This window comes from Arvicanthis niloticus, chromosome 11 (genome assembly GCF_011762505.2).
Source record: "Arvicanthis niloticus isolate mArvNil1 chromosome 11, mArvNil1.pat.X, whole genome shotgun sequence".
Classification (NCBI taxonomy): domain Eukaryota; kingdom Metazoa; phylum Chordata; class Mammalia; order Rodentia; family Muridae; genus Arvicanthis; species Arvicanthis niloticus.
The window spans coordinates 49,940,147-49,957,849 of NC_047668.1; the positions used below are offsets into that span (position 1 = coordinate 49,940,147).

At 47.6% G+C, this 17,703-nt stretch overlaps 1 long non-coding RNA gene across 1 annotated transcript; it reads left to right on the plus strand.

Moving 5' to 3' along the window:
• Positions 1 to 5,134: 5,134 nt before the first annotated feature.
• Positions 5,135 to 12,377, plus strand: LOC143443880 (uncharacterized). The gene is made up of 3 exons (XR_013113209.1): positions 5,135 to 5,439; positions 8,279 to 8,416; positions 12,241 to 12,377. It is a non-coding gene; the product is annotated as an uncharacterized LOC143443880 (long non-coding RNA).
• The last annotated feature ends 5,326 nt before the right edge of the window (positions 12,378 to 17,703 follow it).

Here is a 17,703-nt window from a genome sequence, read left to right on the forward strand (position 1 = left end):
TCTTAACTCACAGTGATGACCATTAAATAGACCAGTATGTACAAGTGACTTTTGGCAGTGCCTAGAAATGAATGGATATTTGACAAATAAGTTATTATTGTTCACAGTAGTTTCTACGTGTCATCTTTGTAAGCTGTCTCAAACCCTTACTTCACAATCACGCTAGTTAAAAAAGAAAATCTTGAGTCTCACACCAATTCAGCAAAGTAGTCATGCATTGTCTGCTTTTTTCCTAATTTGAGCTCCTGAAGCACAGAGGCATAAAGTGACTGATCCAAGGACACAGCACCAGAAGGTGGCAGAGTTGGGACAGTGTGTGCCCGACACTGAGGAGTCGGAGGCCTTGCACTACATCATGACTGCCCATCTTGAAACTGTTAGAGTGCCTTAAAGCTTTTGACAACTGGGATTCCTAATTTCAAACCGGCTCAAGGGTCATGGAAGCAGCTCAATTGGCAGAGTCTTCAACAAGTGTGCTCCATGCCCTGGGTTTGATCCTCAGCACTGTGCAAACCAGGCATGATGACACGTGCCTGGTAATCCTGGCATTTGGGAGGCCAGAAGATCTTGGCTGGGGAGAAACTCTTGGGAAGAGTGAACTTCCGGGTTTCAATAACAGAGACAAGGAGTGTGAACTATTGCTGTTCAGGGCTGTCAACTAATGCATCACCTTCGCCCCTCACACAGGCCTAAGGACTGCAGAATGCAGCCACACAGTTCTTTCGAGCAGTCGCAGCTAAGTGCTGGGGCAGGAGACAACCAGAAAGTGTCTTCATTCACATCCTAACTGGTGCTGGAGGTCAGTAAAGACCTGGAGAGGACCTGTCAGCCAGAACACCCCAAATCACTCCTTCCTCGCAGTGGTGGCATCGGGTTCCACAAACAAAAGGAGAGGAGGCAAGAGGAGCTCAGGGGTTCGGAGGCAGGGGTCTTTCTTTTGCTCTAGTTTCACGGTGCCATTTCTCCAGTGACTTCCGCTCATCAAAGCAGTCATGAAGTTCCCCAACATACAAGAGAGATGACACCGACCACCGGCCAGTAGGAAACATGGAGAAGCACACATGAGATGGATTACACTGTAACTGTAAATGCACTGAAATTTGAAAATGCAACGTCAATTTGAAAACCGCAGCCTAACACAAACAGGCTGTCCTGGAAGAACTCTCCGGCTAGAAGGAAAAGGTAACTGTACCAGTTAGTTTTATGTCATAAGCTGGAGTCATTAGAGGGGGTGGGGGAAGCCTCAATCTAGAAAATGCCTCTGTAAAATGGGACTGGTGGTCCTGGGTTCTATAAGGACGGAGGTTGAGAAAGTCATGGGGAGTGAACCAGTCAACAGCACCCTTCCATGGCCTCTGCATCAGCTCCTGCCTCCAGGTTCCCGCCCTGTTTGAGTTCCTCTCCTGACTTCCTTCAGTGATGGATTACAATGTGCAAGTATACGCCACATAAATCCTTTCCTCCCCAACGTGCTTTTGGACATGGTGTCTCATCATAGCAATAGTAAGCCTAACTAAGACAGTGACAAATGACAAATGGGGACCATGAGAAGGACCCCTCCCTGTCATCCTTTTGGGGAACCAGTCACAAGAGATGTGATTGGCGGGCGGCACTATTGACTGCTTTGCCAAACTGTCACTGAAATAAAGAGGATGAGGGTTGCAGTGACTTTGTCATCCAGACTGTTCTGGTAACATGTAATTTGCTCCCCTGCTGTGACCAGCAAAGCCACAAGGGTATGCGTCTGGGGATGCCAAGTTACCTGCGGAACAAACTATTGGCCCGGAATCCACATCTTGTCCAGAAGCAGACAGCTATTAAATCTTCCATTCAGCAACTTCTCTTCTGTAGACAAAAATGGGAGGTGAGTTTGCCTTTAGAATCCTTGAGACAACCCAAGCCTGGGGAAGGGCTGGCTGCCGCTAGCCCATTGGTTCTCAACCTGTGGGTCGCGACCCCTGCAGGAGCCACATGTCAGATATTTGTATCATGATTCCTAACAGTAGCAAAATTACAGTTATGAGTAGCAACGAAGTAATGTTATGGTTGTGGGGGTCACCATAACAGGAAGAACTGTATTAAAAGGTCACAGCATTAGGAAGGTTGAGAACCACGGGTCTAGTCTTTCTCCTGAAGTCCCAGACCCAAGCCTTACAACCCCAACAATCCAGTCAAACCAGCTAAGAATCTTCCTCCCGGGCAGCATAAATACACTGGGTCTGACTCCTTCCCACTCCTTACCCTGGCTTCTCTGTTCAGCCTCCAGACAAGTGGGGGGGGGTCCCCTGTGACTCAGTTCTGATCGAAAGCCAGTCTAGCAGGCCCTGCAAGAGTTAGTTCTTAAGACTGAATCGTAGAACCCACTTCAATTCCTCTTCGTTTCCCCACATCCTCTGAACCAGCCAGTCACTGGCTTTCTTCTAGTCTCTCTCACCTCCTGCTCCTTGCTCCTTCCTCTGGAAAACACAGCCTCCTTTCCAGGGTCCTCGTGTGTCCTTCTGGGTCCTTACCTGGGCAGCAGCCTGCAACAGCCACAGAGTAGCCCCACTGTGTGTTCTGGGGGTCAGAGAGTAAAGCCACAGTGAGAACGGGTCCCAGGAGAGAGGTCCTCAGTGGGGGCTCTTGCATCTGTCCTGGATGTCAGTCTGTTTCTTGTGAGCTGCCTTTCTTGCCCCTGGACCAGTACAGGATGCCTTCTGACCTTCCAAGATACCTCTACCTGAATGTCGCCTGCTCTCCCATATCCACCCTCAGGCCCTCATACTGCAGGACAGAAATGAGACCTTGAAGCTTTCTAAACGTCTAGATATTTAGAACTCAGAACTACCAGGCTTAGGGAAATCCTAACCACTGCCCCCTGTGCCGTACTATGGAGATTCATTGAGCTTTGCATGATATGCTAAGGTTAATAGGAAGACTTTCAAGTATTTGTATATAATCTTTAAAGTAACCCATATATGGTCAAGTGAGAAAAGTGAGGTTGAAGGAAGCTTAAATAAGCCAATCGCTTTATCACCCTAGCAAACATGGGCAACACCGTGAATCCAGGTAATCTCTTGGCAGACTCTGGGTCAGACACCACACCGTGGTTTTGTTGTATCCTGAGCCATGGCAAGTGGCTCTGGGTCTACAAAGGAACACAGCCTCTATCCTAACTTTGTGCTGCTGTGCAGGGTGGAGAGAGGACTGGCAAGCAAGAGGGGCTCCCACAGGGTATGAGGCAGCCAAGGCTGCATGCTTCCCTGGGTAGATGGGAACCAGGTACTAAATGTTCAAAGGAGAAAAAAACCAAAGCTATCTAGCTGCCAGCTACTGTGACAGTTCTGCCTGAAGTACCCTATGTCTGTGTCCGGGGTCTTTCTGGAAATGTATATGTATATAATGTATATGTACACATATACACACACATATGAGTGTGTGTGTGTGTGTGTGTGTATATATATATATATATACATTATATATCTATATATCTATCTATATATATCTATATATCTATATATCTATCTATATCTATATATCTATATATACACATTAGAAATATATATATAATATCAGGAACCTGGTCCTGAGGTTTATGTACTTTATAATATATATATATATATATATATATATATATATATATATATATATATATTTAACAGCTATGTGACCTTGAGAAGGTCACCTTCAGCTTTTCAGTTTCCTTCTCTGTGAGTATGGATAATATCACCTACCTGTTTGTGACGGTGAAGACTGAGACCCTGGGCACAACACACTCAGTGTGCAGTATATGAAAGGCATAACGACATCACTGCCTGGCTTCCTCAGAGAGTTGGACACTGTGGTTGTGTTGGCCGAGCCCAGAGTGTGGGAATAGGCTCATGAGGACCCTCACTGATGGCCATGGGCTGGCTAGCAGATAGGACCAATACTGCATGTCTCCTTAACAGCAGTTGCCATCTGGGGGCAAGGGATAGTCTGAGGAAGGGCAACAAGCAAACTTTGGTTGTCTAGGATGGAGCTACAGGGATAGGACAGATGGGCCCCAGGGAGGGAAGAAGGTAGGTCAGACCCTTTCCCAAGGGTTAAAACCCACACAAAGCTGCAAGAAAAGCAGGGACAGGAGATGAGAGCAAGACCCTCAAGCCCACGCCCTACTCAGGGTTGGGTCAGGGTCCAACCTGCACTCAGGTTTCACAGCAATGGGATAGGGTTATGGTACCCAAGATGGGGAAATTATCCAATTGGAGGAGCTGTGTCCGCATCTTCTCTTGGGTTCTCTTAACTACCTGATCAGGGCAGGGACTGGGAGCCCTGGTTCCACACCAAGGATTTGGGCTTATGTGGAAAATGGCTTTGCCACAAGTCTCAGGAAGGCCAGAGGCACGATTCACACCCAAGATTCACTATGATGTCCTACCATGTTCCCTTGTACCAGAGAGAGAGGGCAAGGGGAATGGTGTGGAGCTGGATGGGCCAATGGTTTGTTTTTCTGGAATTCAACCCCAGGGCACTGTGTGAGAGTGCCCGCCTTTCCCCTGGCAACAGGGTGGGAGTATGGGGCAGGAAAGGCAGGTTTCCTGTCCCCTCGGGCTCTGCAGGACCAAGCCAGACTAGGAATTTCCTGCAGAACAGGGCTGTCACTTGCAGGGTAGCAGTTCTTCTCACGGCCTTGGACATGACCCTCCTCTCCCATGTTCATGGCCTCTGATAGGTTCCACCCTAGGAAATTAGCTAACCTCCCTAGGATGCAGCACAGTGAAACATGGGGATTATCGGATGCAAGGATGACATCATCTCCAACCAAGGCAAGCGTCACTGTACTTGGGAGCAGGGCAGTGGACACAGGTAGGTAGCCACTCTGCTAGTCTGTGTCTTTACAGGATCAAGGGAATCTTGGGGGCTTTCTGAGGGCTCCCTCAACCAATGAGAGATATGGACTGAAAACCTAGGTAGGGAGGAGGGAAGATGAAGAAATGGCTCCTCGGGGACCACCAAGGCTGGGTTTGTCCAGAAGTGTCAGTCAGAGCCCACACTAAGGTTTGGCTCTGGGTAGCTGTCCCGCCTACTCCCCTAGGCAGCCCTCAAGGGCCAAAGGCCACATTCCCATGCCACTCCTGCTGGAGGCCAGCCAGGTTCAGCCACAGCCTCTCACTGCCCTGCCAGCCCCGAGCCTGAAGTGCCTCACGTTTGGTCTGAGGGGAAATAGTCAATTAGTTTCCTGCAGGGAGGGCTCAGGGTCAATTCACTGAAAGGACTCATGCTCACAGCAGGGGACTACAGAATGAAAGGTTCTTCTGGTCCCTGCAGGCTCCTGTGAGCTGCTGGTAAACAGAGAAGGGAACCCTCACCACCACCTGCACCAAGGAACTGAATCACAAGCCTTTTGAAGATAACCTCACGTCCAGGGAACAGGACGTGAATTGTCTGGAGACCCATTTATTCATTCATCAAATACAGGTACGTTACAGTATCTGCCTCCTCCCAGGTGCTGTGACAAAGACACACTTCTGGCAGGGTGACAGGACCATTATGAACAGCTGGGTTTGCAGAGAGAAGCACTCTACAGTCCCTGTACCACTGGATGTTCCTGAAGGACCCAGCAGATAAGCTCTCCAGACCCCAGTCCTACCCTAGGGATCATCCCTAGCATTTCCTCACCTGCCATGGCCAGCAAAAAGAAAGGCTTGCCCCCCAGGGCTTCCATGCTGCCATGGCACATCAATCCACCGTAGGAACATGAAGATGGAGCATTCCGACTGGAAACCCAAATAAGGCCTCAGTCAACACTCACTGCCTGCGAAACTCAGGCAGGGCCAATTCAAAGCAGATAAAACCAGGGTGAGGAGGTATTTCTGGCATAAGAAGTCAACATGCAGTCTAGGCCTAACTGGAGGGGTCTGCTGCAGGGGTGTGGGGGGGGGTGTGGAGCTCAGGGTCAGCTTCTAGTCACCTAAGGGTCTCTAGGGGATCGGCCACTTCAGGGACAGAGCCCTGCCCTCCATAGTATCAGGACCCGTCAGACCTTGGGCAAATTAGTCTACTCGTTAGAGCCTGGTCACTGACTGAGTCATGGCAGTTAGATACCATAATGAGCTACAAACCTCAGCGGCAGCAGTGAATCACACCACCTTCCCGGAGCAGCCTCTTTTCCCTCCCACGTGCTACAGGAAGAGAAGATGGGTGGCCACTGGGGACTCTAACATCTGAGCAGTGAGACTTCTGCAGTGTGACTGGACTGGGAAGCCCAGAATAGTAGACAGAGGAGTCAGGGACACTGAGGACATAGGGTAAGCATTCTAGTGCTGCCTCTAGCCTGCTACGGGCCTGAAGGACTCCTTCAGTTCAACCACAGAATGCTCTCAGCCTGGCTCATCCTTCTCTCCAGCTCCTGGGAAAAATCAGGCAAATCAACCTAGCAGGCATAGAGCAGGCCTCTGTGCACATGTACCATGCACACATATATGCACACTCCTCTACACACATACACATTTTTACACATGTATGAGCATACATATATGCAGATATACATATGGACCTGAATACATATGAACAAACTCATACACACACATACATGTGCATGCGTAAACACATATGTATGGGAGGAGCTCATACCCTGTTGACAGCTCAATATTATATGGTGGAGCTCTGTTATGTAACTCACAATCACAGTTAGTACAACGATCCCATAGTCACTACTATTTACTGAACAGTGTCGCCTCCAGAATGTTAAATGTTGAATCCCCAATCCTCTAGTGCCTGGAAATACAGCTGTCTTTACAGAGTCTATAAAGAGGTGGTTACACTAAAATAATAGCATTAGGATGGGGGCCTTAATTCATTTGACTGTTCTCCATGCAAACAGGGGAGAGGACACATGAGGATACAGCATGACCATGGCCATCTAGAAGAGTGTCCTCAGAAGGAATTGCCCACTGATGCTTTCATCACAGTCCTCCAGCCTCTAGGATTGTGAGCAGATAGAGTTCTGGTTCAAGGGCCCAGGCTATTGTTATAGTAGACCCAGGAGACTTAAACAGTCAAGAAGCCACCAGGCTTAATCAGAGGCTCCTTGCTGGTCCTCAAGTCCTCGGGAACTATTACCTTGAACCTAGCTCTGTTGGGCAAGGGCAAGCTCCTCTCTCAACCCTCACTTTTGGCACGGGCTCACCCCCATTCTCCTCTAGGTAGCTCCTTCCTGGCCAATTGCAGGCAGGCCATGGGGCTTTTAAGCCCCAGGGCACTATGGGCCTCTCTGTTCAGCCACCTGAGACATTTGCTTTGCCCTAGTCTGCTTCCTGGACCTTTGGCTGCCTTAGCCTCTTACTCCAAACTCCAAGAGTGACTGCAGCAAGTATGGTATGACCCACTGAGAGTTCTCTACTGCTTCTCAGACATCTTCCAGGGGCAGAAGCACTGGGACCAGAAAGAGGGGGCAAGAATGGGGTAGGGTAGCTGATCTCTCCTCAGGAGAGAGCACCTAGCAGGTGAGAAGCAGGCTGTCTGCACATGTGTTATCCACACAAACACATGCATACATGTAAGTTCCCATGTACATACGAAATTATGCACACACATGCACATGAATACTTACAACCAGGTCAGAAATTTGTGGAGAATCCCTTACCAGCTCTCTTCCATGCACCCCAGAACTGGGAGCCTCACAGAAGCAGTGAGCCCTTCCCACATGTCTGGCCAGCAGACCTCTCCTAGCTGAGCAGGCCCTCAGGTGGCTTGCTACACAGAGGTCAGAAGCCTTCTTGTGCCAGTGATGAGCAGCTCTGGGTCTGGGGACTGCTTGTGTCACTGAGCTGTGACAGTCTGGTTAGAGAGGAGCTGGAGGCCCTCTTTCTTGAGTAAATGGCTGCTTTGCTGTATTCATTTGTTTGTTTATACAATGAGAATTAATGAAGCACCTGCTTGTACAAGGCACCATACTAGGCTTGCTCCAGGAAGGATGAGTAAGCTGCAGAAAGGCAGTTGTTATGCAGGGATAGATGGGTGACTAAGATGAAGATGAACAAGTCCTTTCTCTGTAAGCAAGTGGATACCTGATGATGAGGGAGATAGACCCACACACACACCCCAATAAACCACCTTCTCAGAAGTCCGCTTTGGCTAGGCTGTGTCCTAGGACAGTCTGCTTGTTTTGCAAGCATGTTTGGGGGTTGGGGCTAGAGCCACAGTTGCACAGAGATCTATGTGTTCCTTGATCTGCCATCAAGAAGTGCTTACTCTGTGCCATTCTGCAGGGAGATGTGAAGAGGATGGCTAAGCAGGACTGTGTTCTTACTTCTAGGATGCAGGGCAGAGAGCTGATGAAAGCTGCTTCCTGAGACTCAGCATGTGATCTCGCCCCTCTGGTTCCTCAGGCTGCTGTAGCTTGAGGGATGGACATACTAAGGGTCTGCCTAGGACTAGACAGACTTCTCTGTTGGTGAGTCCAAGACTAGCAAGGACCATGGATGTCGGTGTTCATTGTTGGGCCAGAAAGCACCAGGTCCTATATGTTTACTGAGAAGAACCATCCTCCTAGTCAGTCCCAAGCTCTGGTTCCTTACCTCTCAGCCACCTGCAAACCAAGGGACTGGAGGTAGTTGGAGAAGAAATGTAGAACATGCTAAACAGTTGCATCTCAACTGAGTCTTTTAAGGGATGTCTTCCCTTCATGCCTGGTATTTTTAGTCTACATTCCTTCTCTCTCCTCAAACATCACCCCTCCCCTTTGCTAATGTGAAGTTACATTAACAAGCATAGCACATCACGCCAGGCAGTAGTGGTGCATGCCTTTAATCCCAGCACTTGGGAGGCAGAGGCAGGTGGATCTCTAAGTTTGAGGCCAGCCTGGTCTACAGAGTGAGTTCCAGGACAGCCAGGACTACACAGAGAAACCCTGTCTCGAAAAACCAAAAAAAAAAAAAAAAAAAGCATAACACATCACAAAGAATCCTTTGATTAAATTGATACAATCAATGAATTGATCTGCATCTCTCCCACCAACCTGAGTTCCCATCTGAAGCCAGCCTCCTGTCTACAAGCAGAAACCTTCCCTCTTTCCTGAACATGTCTCTCACAAATCAGTCTTGTGCCTTATTTACCCTGTCTCCAGGAGCTCTCCCATGGCCATGCATGCTTTAGGAAGGATGCTTCTACCAAGGGTTCTTCCCTCCCTCCCATGTCTCAGACTCATCTTTGGGCTCGGTCTCTATGTCAGCCCTTGGTCACAGGTGTTCAGTCCTCCTCCAGACTCCTCCACCTAAATGATGTCATTGCTCCTCTCAAAGCCACCCTACTTGTTGCCTCCTACCCTTGTGTCTTCCATTCTGATTTCTCCACTGAGATAGAGGTTCACATCAACATGTCACCTCCCTTTGACTATGTATCAGGTTTTCAAGATTAGCACCGATAAGGCAGAACTTTCCATTTCTGTCCCCACCCCAACCTGGTCTTTCCGGTCTTGATTACCAGCAGGAGCATGCATTGAAGTTCAGAATAGAAAGCTTCCCAGTGGCCCTTAAAACACATCTCAGTGTGGATGGCTCCCAAGTTAACATGGGTCCACTCCTGAGACACTGAGGAAGGATGTAGGGTGTACAGACTCTTCTCAAGCTACAAGAGGGTGACATCTCCACAAATCCACTGTAAATTGAAAATATCATGATCCAAAGTGTATTTAACATGTGTGACCTGCTGAACACCAGAGCAGAGAAACAAGCACACTGCAGACCATATGGGTTATGTGCACTGTAGACTGTGGGTAGTTCACCCTCAAGATTAGGCGGTCAGGGAGGCTCCTAGCACATGCATGTGCACAGATATTTTCTCTCTGTCTCTCTGTCTGTGTCTCTGTCTCTGTACCTCTGACTCTATGTGTCTCTGTCCCTCTGTCTGTCTGTTTCTCTGTCTCTCTCTGTCTCTCTGTCTCTCTATTTCTCTCTCTCTCTTCCTCTCTCCATATGTTCTCCCATCCTGCCTCTGCTCCATGAGTGACCCCAGTGTAAAAACCTTCACAACTAGCACGACACTCTCAACTTTAGGAACTCCTCTGCTACTTGGAAGAAACCACAATATCCAGATATTGTGAAAGAGGTAATATCCTACCTTCTTCCCCTAATTATAATCTTACAGGCAAACCAGGATGAGGACATGCAACCCAAATTCCATGGCTGGATCCTTTATGTATCCCTTTAACACTAACTCCTGTCACTGGCAATGTGCTACCCCGTACAGAAGCTGAGGGAGACTTAAACCCAGGTCTCTGTAGATGACAAGATAGAGCTGAGAGGTAAAAGTAAATAAACTTAAGTCACGGTCCCCAACTTTTCATGATGTGACATGAATTTTTAACTCTACCTTGGTTTGAAAGTGATAGTTATTCACTTTGAATTTAGGATCTTGATCTTGTCCAGGCTAGTCACGTGTGGCGTGATCCTCCTTTGTGATGCTGGGCAGTGGGTGAGCTCATGATGGTAAGGAGAAGCCAATCATGGTGCACAATGCGCATCCTCTATATAAGTGTTAAACACTGAACCATGGAAACCAAAAACAGGAAGGAAAGGCCAAATATTGCCTCATAGGTTCCCGTTCTGGGCCTCTATATGGAAGAACCATGCCAGCATGCATACTGGCATTTAAGATGCAACTGTATGAGCAGTTTCACAAACTGTGGAACAAACCTGTGGGCGCCTTGAGGGACACCTCTTCAGAACATGTGCATGAGAAGGCTTCCTGGGGATGTCATGTCCAAGTTGAGACAGAGGAGAAGAAGGTGGGGTCAGAAGAGACAGAGGCAGCAGGGTGAGGGGGGAAGAGGGAGACGAGATGGGGAGCACTGTAGAAAGGGTACCCCTCTTCCTCTCTGGGATGCTCAGAGGAGGAAAGCATACTCTACCCAGCCCATCATCAGAACCCTATTACCCATTTCTCCAGTTATTCCATTATCGATAACTCCTAGTTATCGATATAACTATAGTTTAGAGTTATACTGGCCTATATAGAAGCCGAGGAGTCAGGAATGAGTAAACCCACGTCTCTATAGGTGACAAGATAAAGCCGAGCTATGACAGTAAATGTGAAGGAAATCCCAACCCAAGACTACACCCTCCATACAGAGGGCATTGCTGGGGCCATCACCACACACACCTGGGCTCCAGGGTGCTTGCAAGCCCTGCAGAAACTTGTCTCTGAACTGGTCCTGCCGCCTGAAGAGCCTGTCTTTCTGCTCAGTTCTCCTGCACTCGCTTACCACACACACGGACATACACACCGTCTCTTTGTGCACATGTATACATGCGCGCGCACAGAGACACATTTCATATCTTCTCTCACCCTGCTTCTACCCCGTCAGTATCCCCAGTGCACAGACCTTCACAACCAGCATGACACTCCTAACTTTAGGGGTTCCTCCGCTACTTGGAAGGAACCACGGCATCTAGAAACTTCTACCTCCCCTCCCCCAGTTGTAATCTTAAACGCAAACCAGGAAGAGGGAATGGAGTCCAAATGGCATATTCTACATAATAGCTTGGTTTGGGCAGACTTCTTGGAAGAAGAGGCTGTCATCTGGGCCTCAAGGAATCATGGGATAGTGAAAATGATGAAAGATTTTAGGTTTTTTGTTTGTTTGTTTGTTTGTTTTGCTTTATTTTTAAAGACGCGATAAGTCTGGCCTTTCAGGATGCACTTACAGTTGACCTGGCTCCAGGTAGTGCTGGATCCAGAGGCCAGAGTTTTGTTAACAGCACTTTGTATCTACTCCTGGTTCCCAACTTCGTTCTTACCCGATCAGAGGCCAAACTGATCTTCTCACGGAGCTTCCTCAAGAGCTCCACCAGGAAAGCCTTAGAGGACTCTGATTGGCCCAGCATGAAAGCACGTGCCCAATTCTGAACCAATCCTTATGACTAGAGATATAGAGTTCTCTGATTGGCCAGCTCTGACATGCGTGCCTACTTCAACAACAGGCTAGCTCCATGTGAACTGCAGGAGATGGGCACAAGGAAGCAGGCTCTGTTGTTGTTAGCACAACTGAGGTAGTAAAACAAACAAACAGAACCCCCAATCAATAGTACTCAAGGACCTCCGTCTTGAGTAACAGTCCCTTCTTTGATACTTCACACCTCTTAAGCTCCCAGATAATGAATGTATCCAGCTTGTTTACCAGGAGATAATGCTAAGCCCAGTGTTCTTATCACTGAGTTTCACAGTAGGGCAACAGCACATCCAGATGTTAAACACGATTGTTCTGTTCTCTTGTAACAGGGATCAAGAATCCTGTGGAGTCCCTGGAGCCATTTATGTTAGAACAGAGGCTCTCACAACCTTTCTAATGCTGTGTCTCTTTAATACAGTTCCTTCTGTTTTGGTGACCATAAAATTATTTCATTGCTACTTCCTAACTGTAATGTTGATACTGTTATGCGTCGTAATGTAAATATCTGATATGCAACCCCCACAGGTTGAAAACCACTGGGTTACAGCAATGAATTTGGAGCTCCCAAGTAAAACCTTTCTTAGAAGACTGGGTAGGACAAAGACATTTTTTTTTCTCTGCACTAGCTGAAGGTATCTTTGAGCTGGAGAATGATGCAGGGGGACACCTTTATCTTTGTGGGTTGATGAAGCAGCTGAAGGTTAGGCTCCAGTGTCATTGAGACTTCCCAGCAGAGTTCTGATGCTGAGGTCTGTGGTTCAGTAGAAAGAGGTCATGCCCTTCTCCTCTGCCTCAGGGAGAAGTGAGTCACGTGAGCAGCTTTACCTGCCCAGGCAAGTCTATGTTTCCCCTATTTACCCTGCCTTACCATGCGGGATCCCTCTGTTGCAACCTTTATGCTTCGTCCTTACCAACAGACGCCTTTTGGGATGCTTGAACACCACCTCCTACCTGCGACCCTATCTCATCTCAAGGATATTGTTTTAGTTCCTTTCAGTGGGGAGGAGAGAATTATTTCAACTCACACTTTAAGGAGAAACTATCCATCATAACAGGAAACTAGCTCTTAGCTCTTAGCTATGGTGGCAGGACCATGAAGCTACTTTCTCACATCTTGGTGGATCAGGAATCAAACAGCTTGGACCAGAACTGAGACTGGGCTATAGGCCATAAGAGGTCCAGCTCTCAGCAGCCAACTTCTTCCATCTAGGACCCGACACCTAAAGGTTCCACAAGCTTTAACAGATAGCACCACCAGCTGGGGACCAACTGGTCAAATACATGAGCCTGTGGGAATATCAGATTCAAACCATGTCAGGTACCTATCCCACAGCCCTTCAGAGTACAGTGTCTTTGTCAAATGCCGGCTCTTGTCACTGGAATGTTCGTACACAATGCTTCTCACACTACAGGCTCATGGATTTCTAGAAAACAGACTTTGTTCTTTTCCTTAATGTATTCCCGTGAATTCATCAGTCATTTATGGATTTGTGCCCATTACATGCCAAGGGGCTGTTAGAGGCAGAAAGCTTTCCCTGGAGTTGTGTGTGGTCCAGTAGAGCAGACAGGCATAGTTATGACACAATAGGATAGTGGTATGTGCTCAATATAGCAAGGACACAGGGAAGCACTAAGTCAATCTTGAGCAGGGGTGAGCATAGTAGGGATGGGAGTAGTGGAATGTAAGTCACCACATGTCATCAGAGGCCAGACTCTGATATAACTGTTTAATTCACTTAGGTATTTGTCCTCATTATTTTAAAGTGCTTTAAAAGAGTGCCAAATTCAAAAGGTTCACTTCATGAGCCTTCCCAGAGGAATACACTTTCTTACCTTTTGTACCTTCCAGACAACGTATTTTATACATAGAACAAATTTGTACACATACATGCACACATACACACAGGCACACCGTCTCTTACATGAATGGTCGCACAATATTCTTCATCCCTTTTCTCATTTGACACCTTGAAGCTCATTCCAAATCACAAGGATCATTCCAATCAACTGCACAGTACTACCATAGATATGTCCTGGTTAGTCAGTTGCCTATACTGCTGGATATTTGCTTACTATTACAGATGTTATATCATAAATAACCATGTATATAAATTATTTTTTATGTGTACATAGACATAGAAGTGTTGGATTAAGGACAGGTCCATATCAGTTTTATCTACCTGGTATCTAACACCTAACTCTTAAAAACCTATGACAAAGCTTTATGAAGTTTTCCTTCTAATCTACAATTAGCATAGCCCTTTGCTTTGGCCAGAAGATCCAGGCAGGAGGAGTTAGAGGAGGAGGAGGAGGCTGAAGAAGAGAGGAAGAAGAGGGAGAGGAAGATTCATTTCATGCTTGATTTTGACAAAAGATTGAGAAGCAACAACGTTTTATTTTAAAATAACTTACTGCCCCCTTTTCTCTTTTAACTATGTTTAATATTTATAAAAATTCAAAGTGATTTAAAATAATTAGCATATTTTGCACAAAGCAAGTGTCTTAGTTAGGGTTTCTATTGCTGTGATGAAACACTGTGGCCAAAAATAATTTGGGAAGGAAAGGGTTTATTTCATCTTAGAGTTCCCCCATCACAATCCCCATCACTGAAGGAAGTCAGGGCAGGAACTCAAGGCTGAATCCTGGAGGCAAGAACTGAAGCAGAGACCATGGAGGGATGCTGCTTACTGGCTTGTTTCTCATAGCCTACTCAGACTGACTCCTTAGACACCACAGGACCACCTGTCCAAGGGTGACACTGCTCACTGGGCCCTCCTACATCCATCAATCACTAACTCACAGACTTGCAGACAGACAATCCTACAGAGGCATTTTTCTCTATTATGATTTTCCTCTTCTCATGCATTGTGTCAAACTGACAAAAACCAACTGGCATAATATGTAAATACATCCATCTAAATATGTCAACATATAGGATAATATTGTATAATGCATAAATAGTATAAATCTACTTATATTTTATACAACACAGAATTGATTTAAATTTATTTAGGTTTGTGTACCATATGCATTTAAATGTGAATACATAATTTGACAAGGCATACGGTATGGGGATTGCTCACAGCTGAGTTGAGACTACAGGACAGAGTAAGTCTGAGAGGACACTCACAGAGGGAACGGGGGCTGAAGGTGGAAAGCAGGAAGCCTGGGCTGGGTCCTGTTATCTAAATCCTGGGTGAAGCCCTGCTTAAAGTCAAGCACAAAGTGTCTCAGGGGCGGGATCCCACATAAATCATGTTTGCTGGAATGGGGTGGGCTCTCTTGTTCCTCGTCTTTCAAAGAACCTCTGATCACCCAGCTGGTGAGGTGCAGAGCCAGACTCCTCATGCTCTGGCTCCAGCACCTTGACATTTGACAGGATCTTGTCAAGAGGCAGGAGGATCTCTGTGAGTTTGACACCAGCATGGTCTTCATAGTGAGCTCCAGAACAGCCAGGGCTATACAGACTGTCTCAAGAAAACAAAACAAACAAACAAACAAACAGCAACAAAAAATGGAAAGAAAGAAATGGGTGTTTGTTGATGTGCCTAGAGAGGCTGATGCAGAGCTGAAGAGAAGGTGCTTGGCTGGGAGATTCTGAGTAAGCAAGAGAGAACGCCATGGGATCCTACATGGCAAAGTGGAGGGGGAGCAGGGTGCTGCCCAACCCAGAAGCTAAGGCTTGAACTATTGTCATCTTTCAGCACAAGTAACTAGAGTTTAATTTGAGCATCCATCCCTTGGATGCTCATCTCTGGTCAGGATTCTGACCTCTGACCCATGTCTGGATCCTTGGCTTGAGCACCCTAAAGGGAACCGTAATTGGAAGCCTTGGCCTCAGAAGAATCCTTAGGGCCATGCTTTGGGTCCTGCTACTCCAAGAGGTTAGCATCCTTCCCAAGACTGTGAGAAAGGAGACTGGTAAGGACAAAGGTCATAAGCATGTTAGAACACTTTCAGGTAGGGGTGTGTGTGTGTGTGTGTGTGTGTGTGTGTGTAGTCTTGTGGCTGGGCACACAGGAAGCCAATTATTCCAAGCTGAGCCCTTGGGAACCTTCCCAGAATTTATTGTCTATACTAAGTCATTCTCTTATCTCGGGTGGCCCTTTAGGGCCTTTGACCCCACTGCTGGGTGAGGCAGGAAAGGGGAGGAATTTGCCCTTTTGTGAGTCTCAGGTCTCCAGGCTCTGCTTTCCCAGGCTCTGTCCCTGCCCCTGAACCACCCCTCCCTTGTCATTATGCTCCCAGTCATTTCTCTTACCCTGTCTTCCCCAGCAGGTCCCTGAACCAGGAGCCTGAGGCCTGAGGCTAATGTTTATGATTTAGGAAGGCCTGTAATCCCTGCCTACCTGCCTGGCTTCTTTCCTACTCACTCTAGCTAGGCTCCCGGGTACCTCAGCCTCTCTTTGGAAGCCCCACAGCTGTTATACTGTTCTTATGATTGCTGATACCAAACCCCATAGCCTTATGTCACAGCTCAAAATCAGTGACTCACATTTCTGGAAGTCAGATGTTTCAGAATGGGTCCTTACAGGGGTGGGGGAGGGAGACTAGGATGCTGGGAGGGTTACGATCCTGCCCACTTCTGCTTTTCCTCAGGTTTAAACAGTTCCCTGGTGACCTCTGGTTCCTCCCTCTTCAGAGCCCAGAAGCAGCATCCTCATATCTCCTGTGTTCTGACCTCTGCACAGCTCCCTTTTGCCTCGTTCCCATCCTCCTGCTCACCTCACTGAGGATCCTTGTGATTTCTCTGGGCCACTAGACAATCCAGAATAATTTCTCCAGCTCACGGTCCTTAATTTAATTATATTTGTGAGGTCCACTGGAAAGCAACAGCTGAGACCCTGGGGACCCCTGCTGACAGGGCAATTACCCCTCTAGAGATTTCCGGTTAGTGCTGGTTGTCCCTTCTATGTGCAGGCTTCAGATGGGCTGTGGAACCACTGGGAAGAAGACAGACACGAAGCCAATGCAGGTTGAGTTGGAGGTTCCGGAGGGACAAGAAAGTGGTGTTTGAGAAGACAGGGCAGGAGGTAAATCCCCTCACTTCAGGATGCCAGGACTGAAGAGGAGGGATACTTAAGTCTTCCAGTTAGAAGGGTGGCTTAGCACACATCTAATCCCTTTCCTGACAGCTCACTGCAGCGACAATGGTGACCTTTAAAAGATCATAAACCACAAGAATGAGGGAAACAAGTGGGTGAGGGAGAGCAGCAAAGAGGAGGAGGAGGAGATGATGGGGAAGAAGAAGGAGGAAGAAGAGGAGGAGAAGAAGGAAGAGGAGGAGAAGGAGGAAGAGGAGGAGGATGAGAAGGAAGAGGAAGAGGAGGAGAAGGAGGAGGAGGGAGAGGAGGCAGCCAGCCCCTGGGCTGGGGAGGAGATTCAGAATGGATACAATCTGAATTCTATCCTGTTGTGGTCAGAACCCCTGCAGCAGGAGTAAAGAAGGGAGTTCAAATGAGAGATAGGTGAAAGGTGCTCAAGAAGGGGAGGTGTGAAAAAGATGCTCAAATACAGTTACAGGGGATGAAATGCCTCTCAGTGGAAGAGCGCCTCCCTGTTACATGCAAGGCCCTGGGCTCTAGTTCTGGAACAAGGGAGGAAGAGGACAAGAAGGAGAAAGTTGAAGAGAAGGAACAGAGAGATGAAGAGGAGGAGGAGGGGAAGTGGGAAGAGGAGGGAACAAGAGAGAGGAAGAGGAGGGAGAGGAGGAAAAAGAGGACGAGAAGGAAGAGGAGGAAGAGAAAGGGGAGAGGGGAGAGGAGGAAGAGCAGGAAGCTCTTTAATTCCTG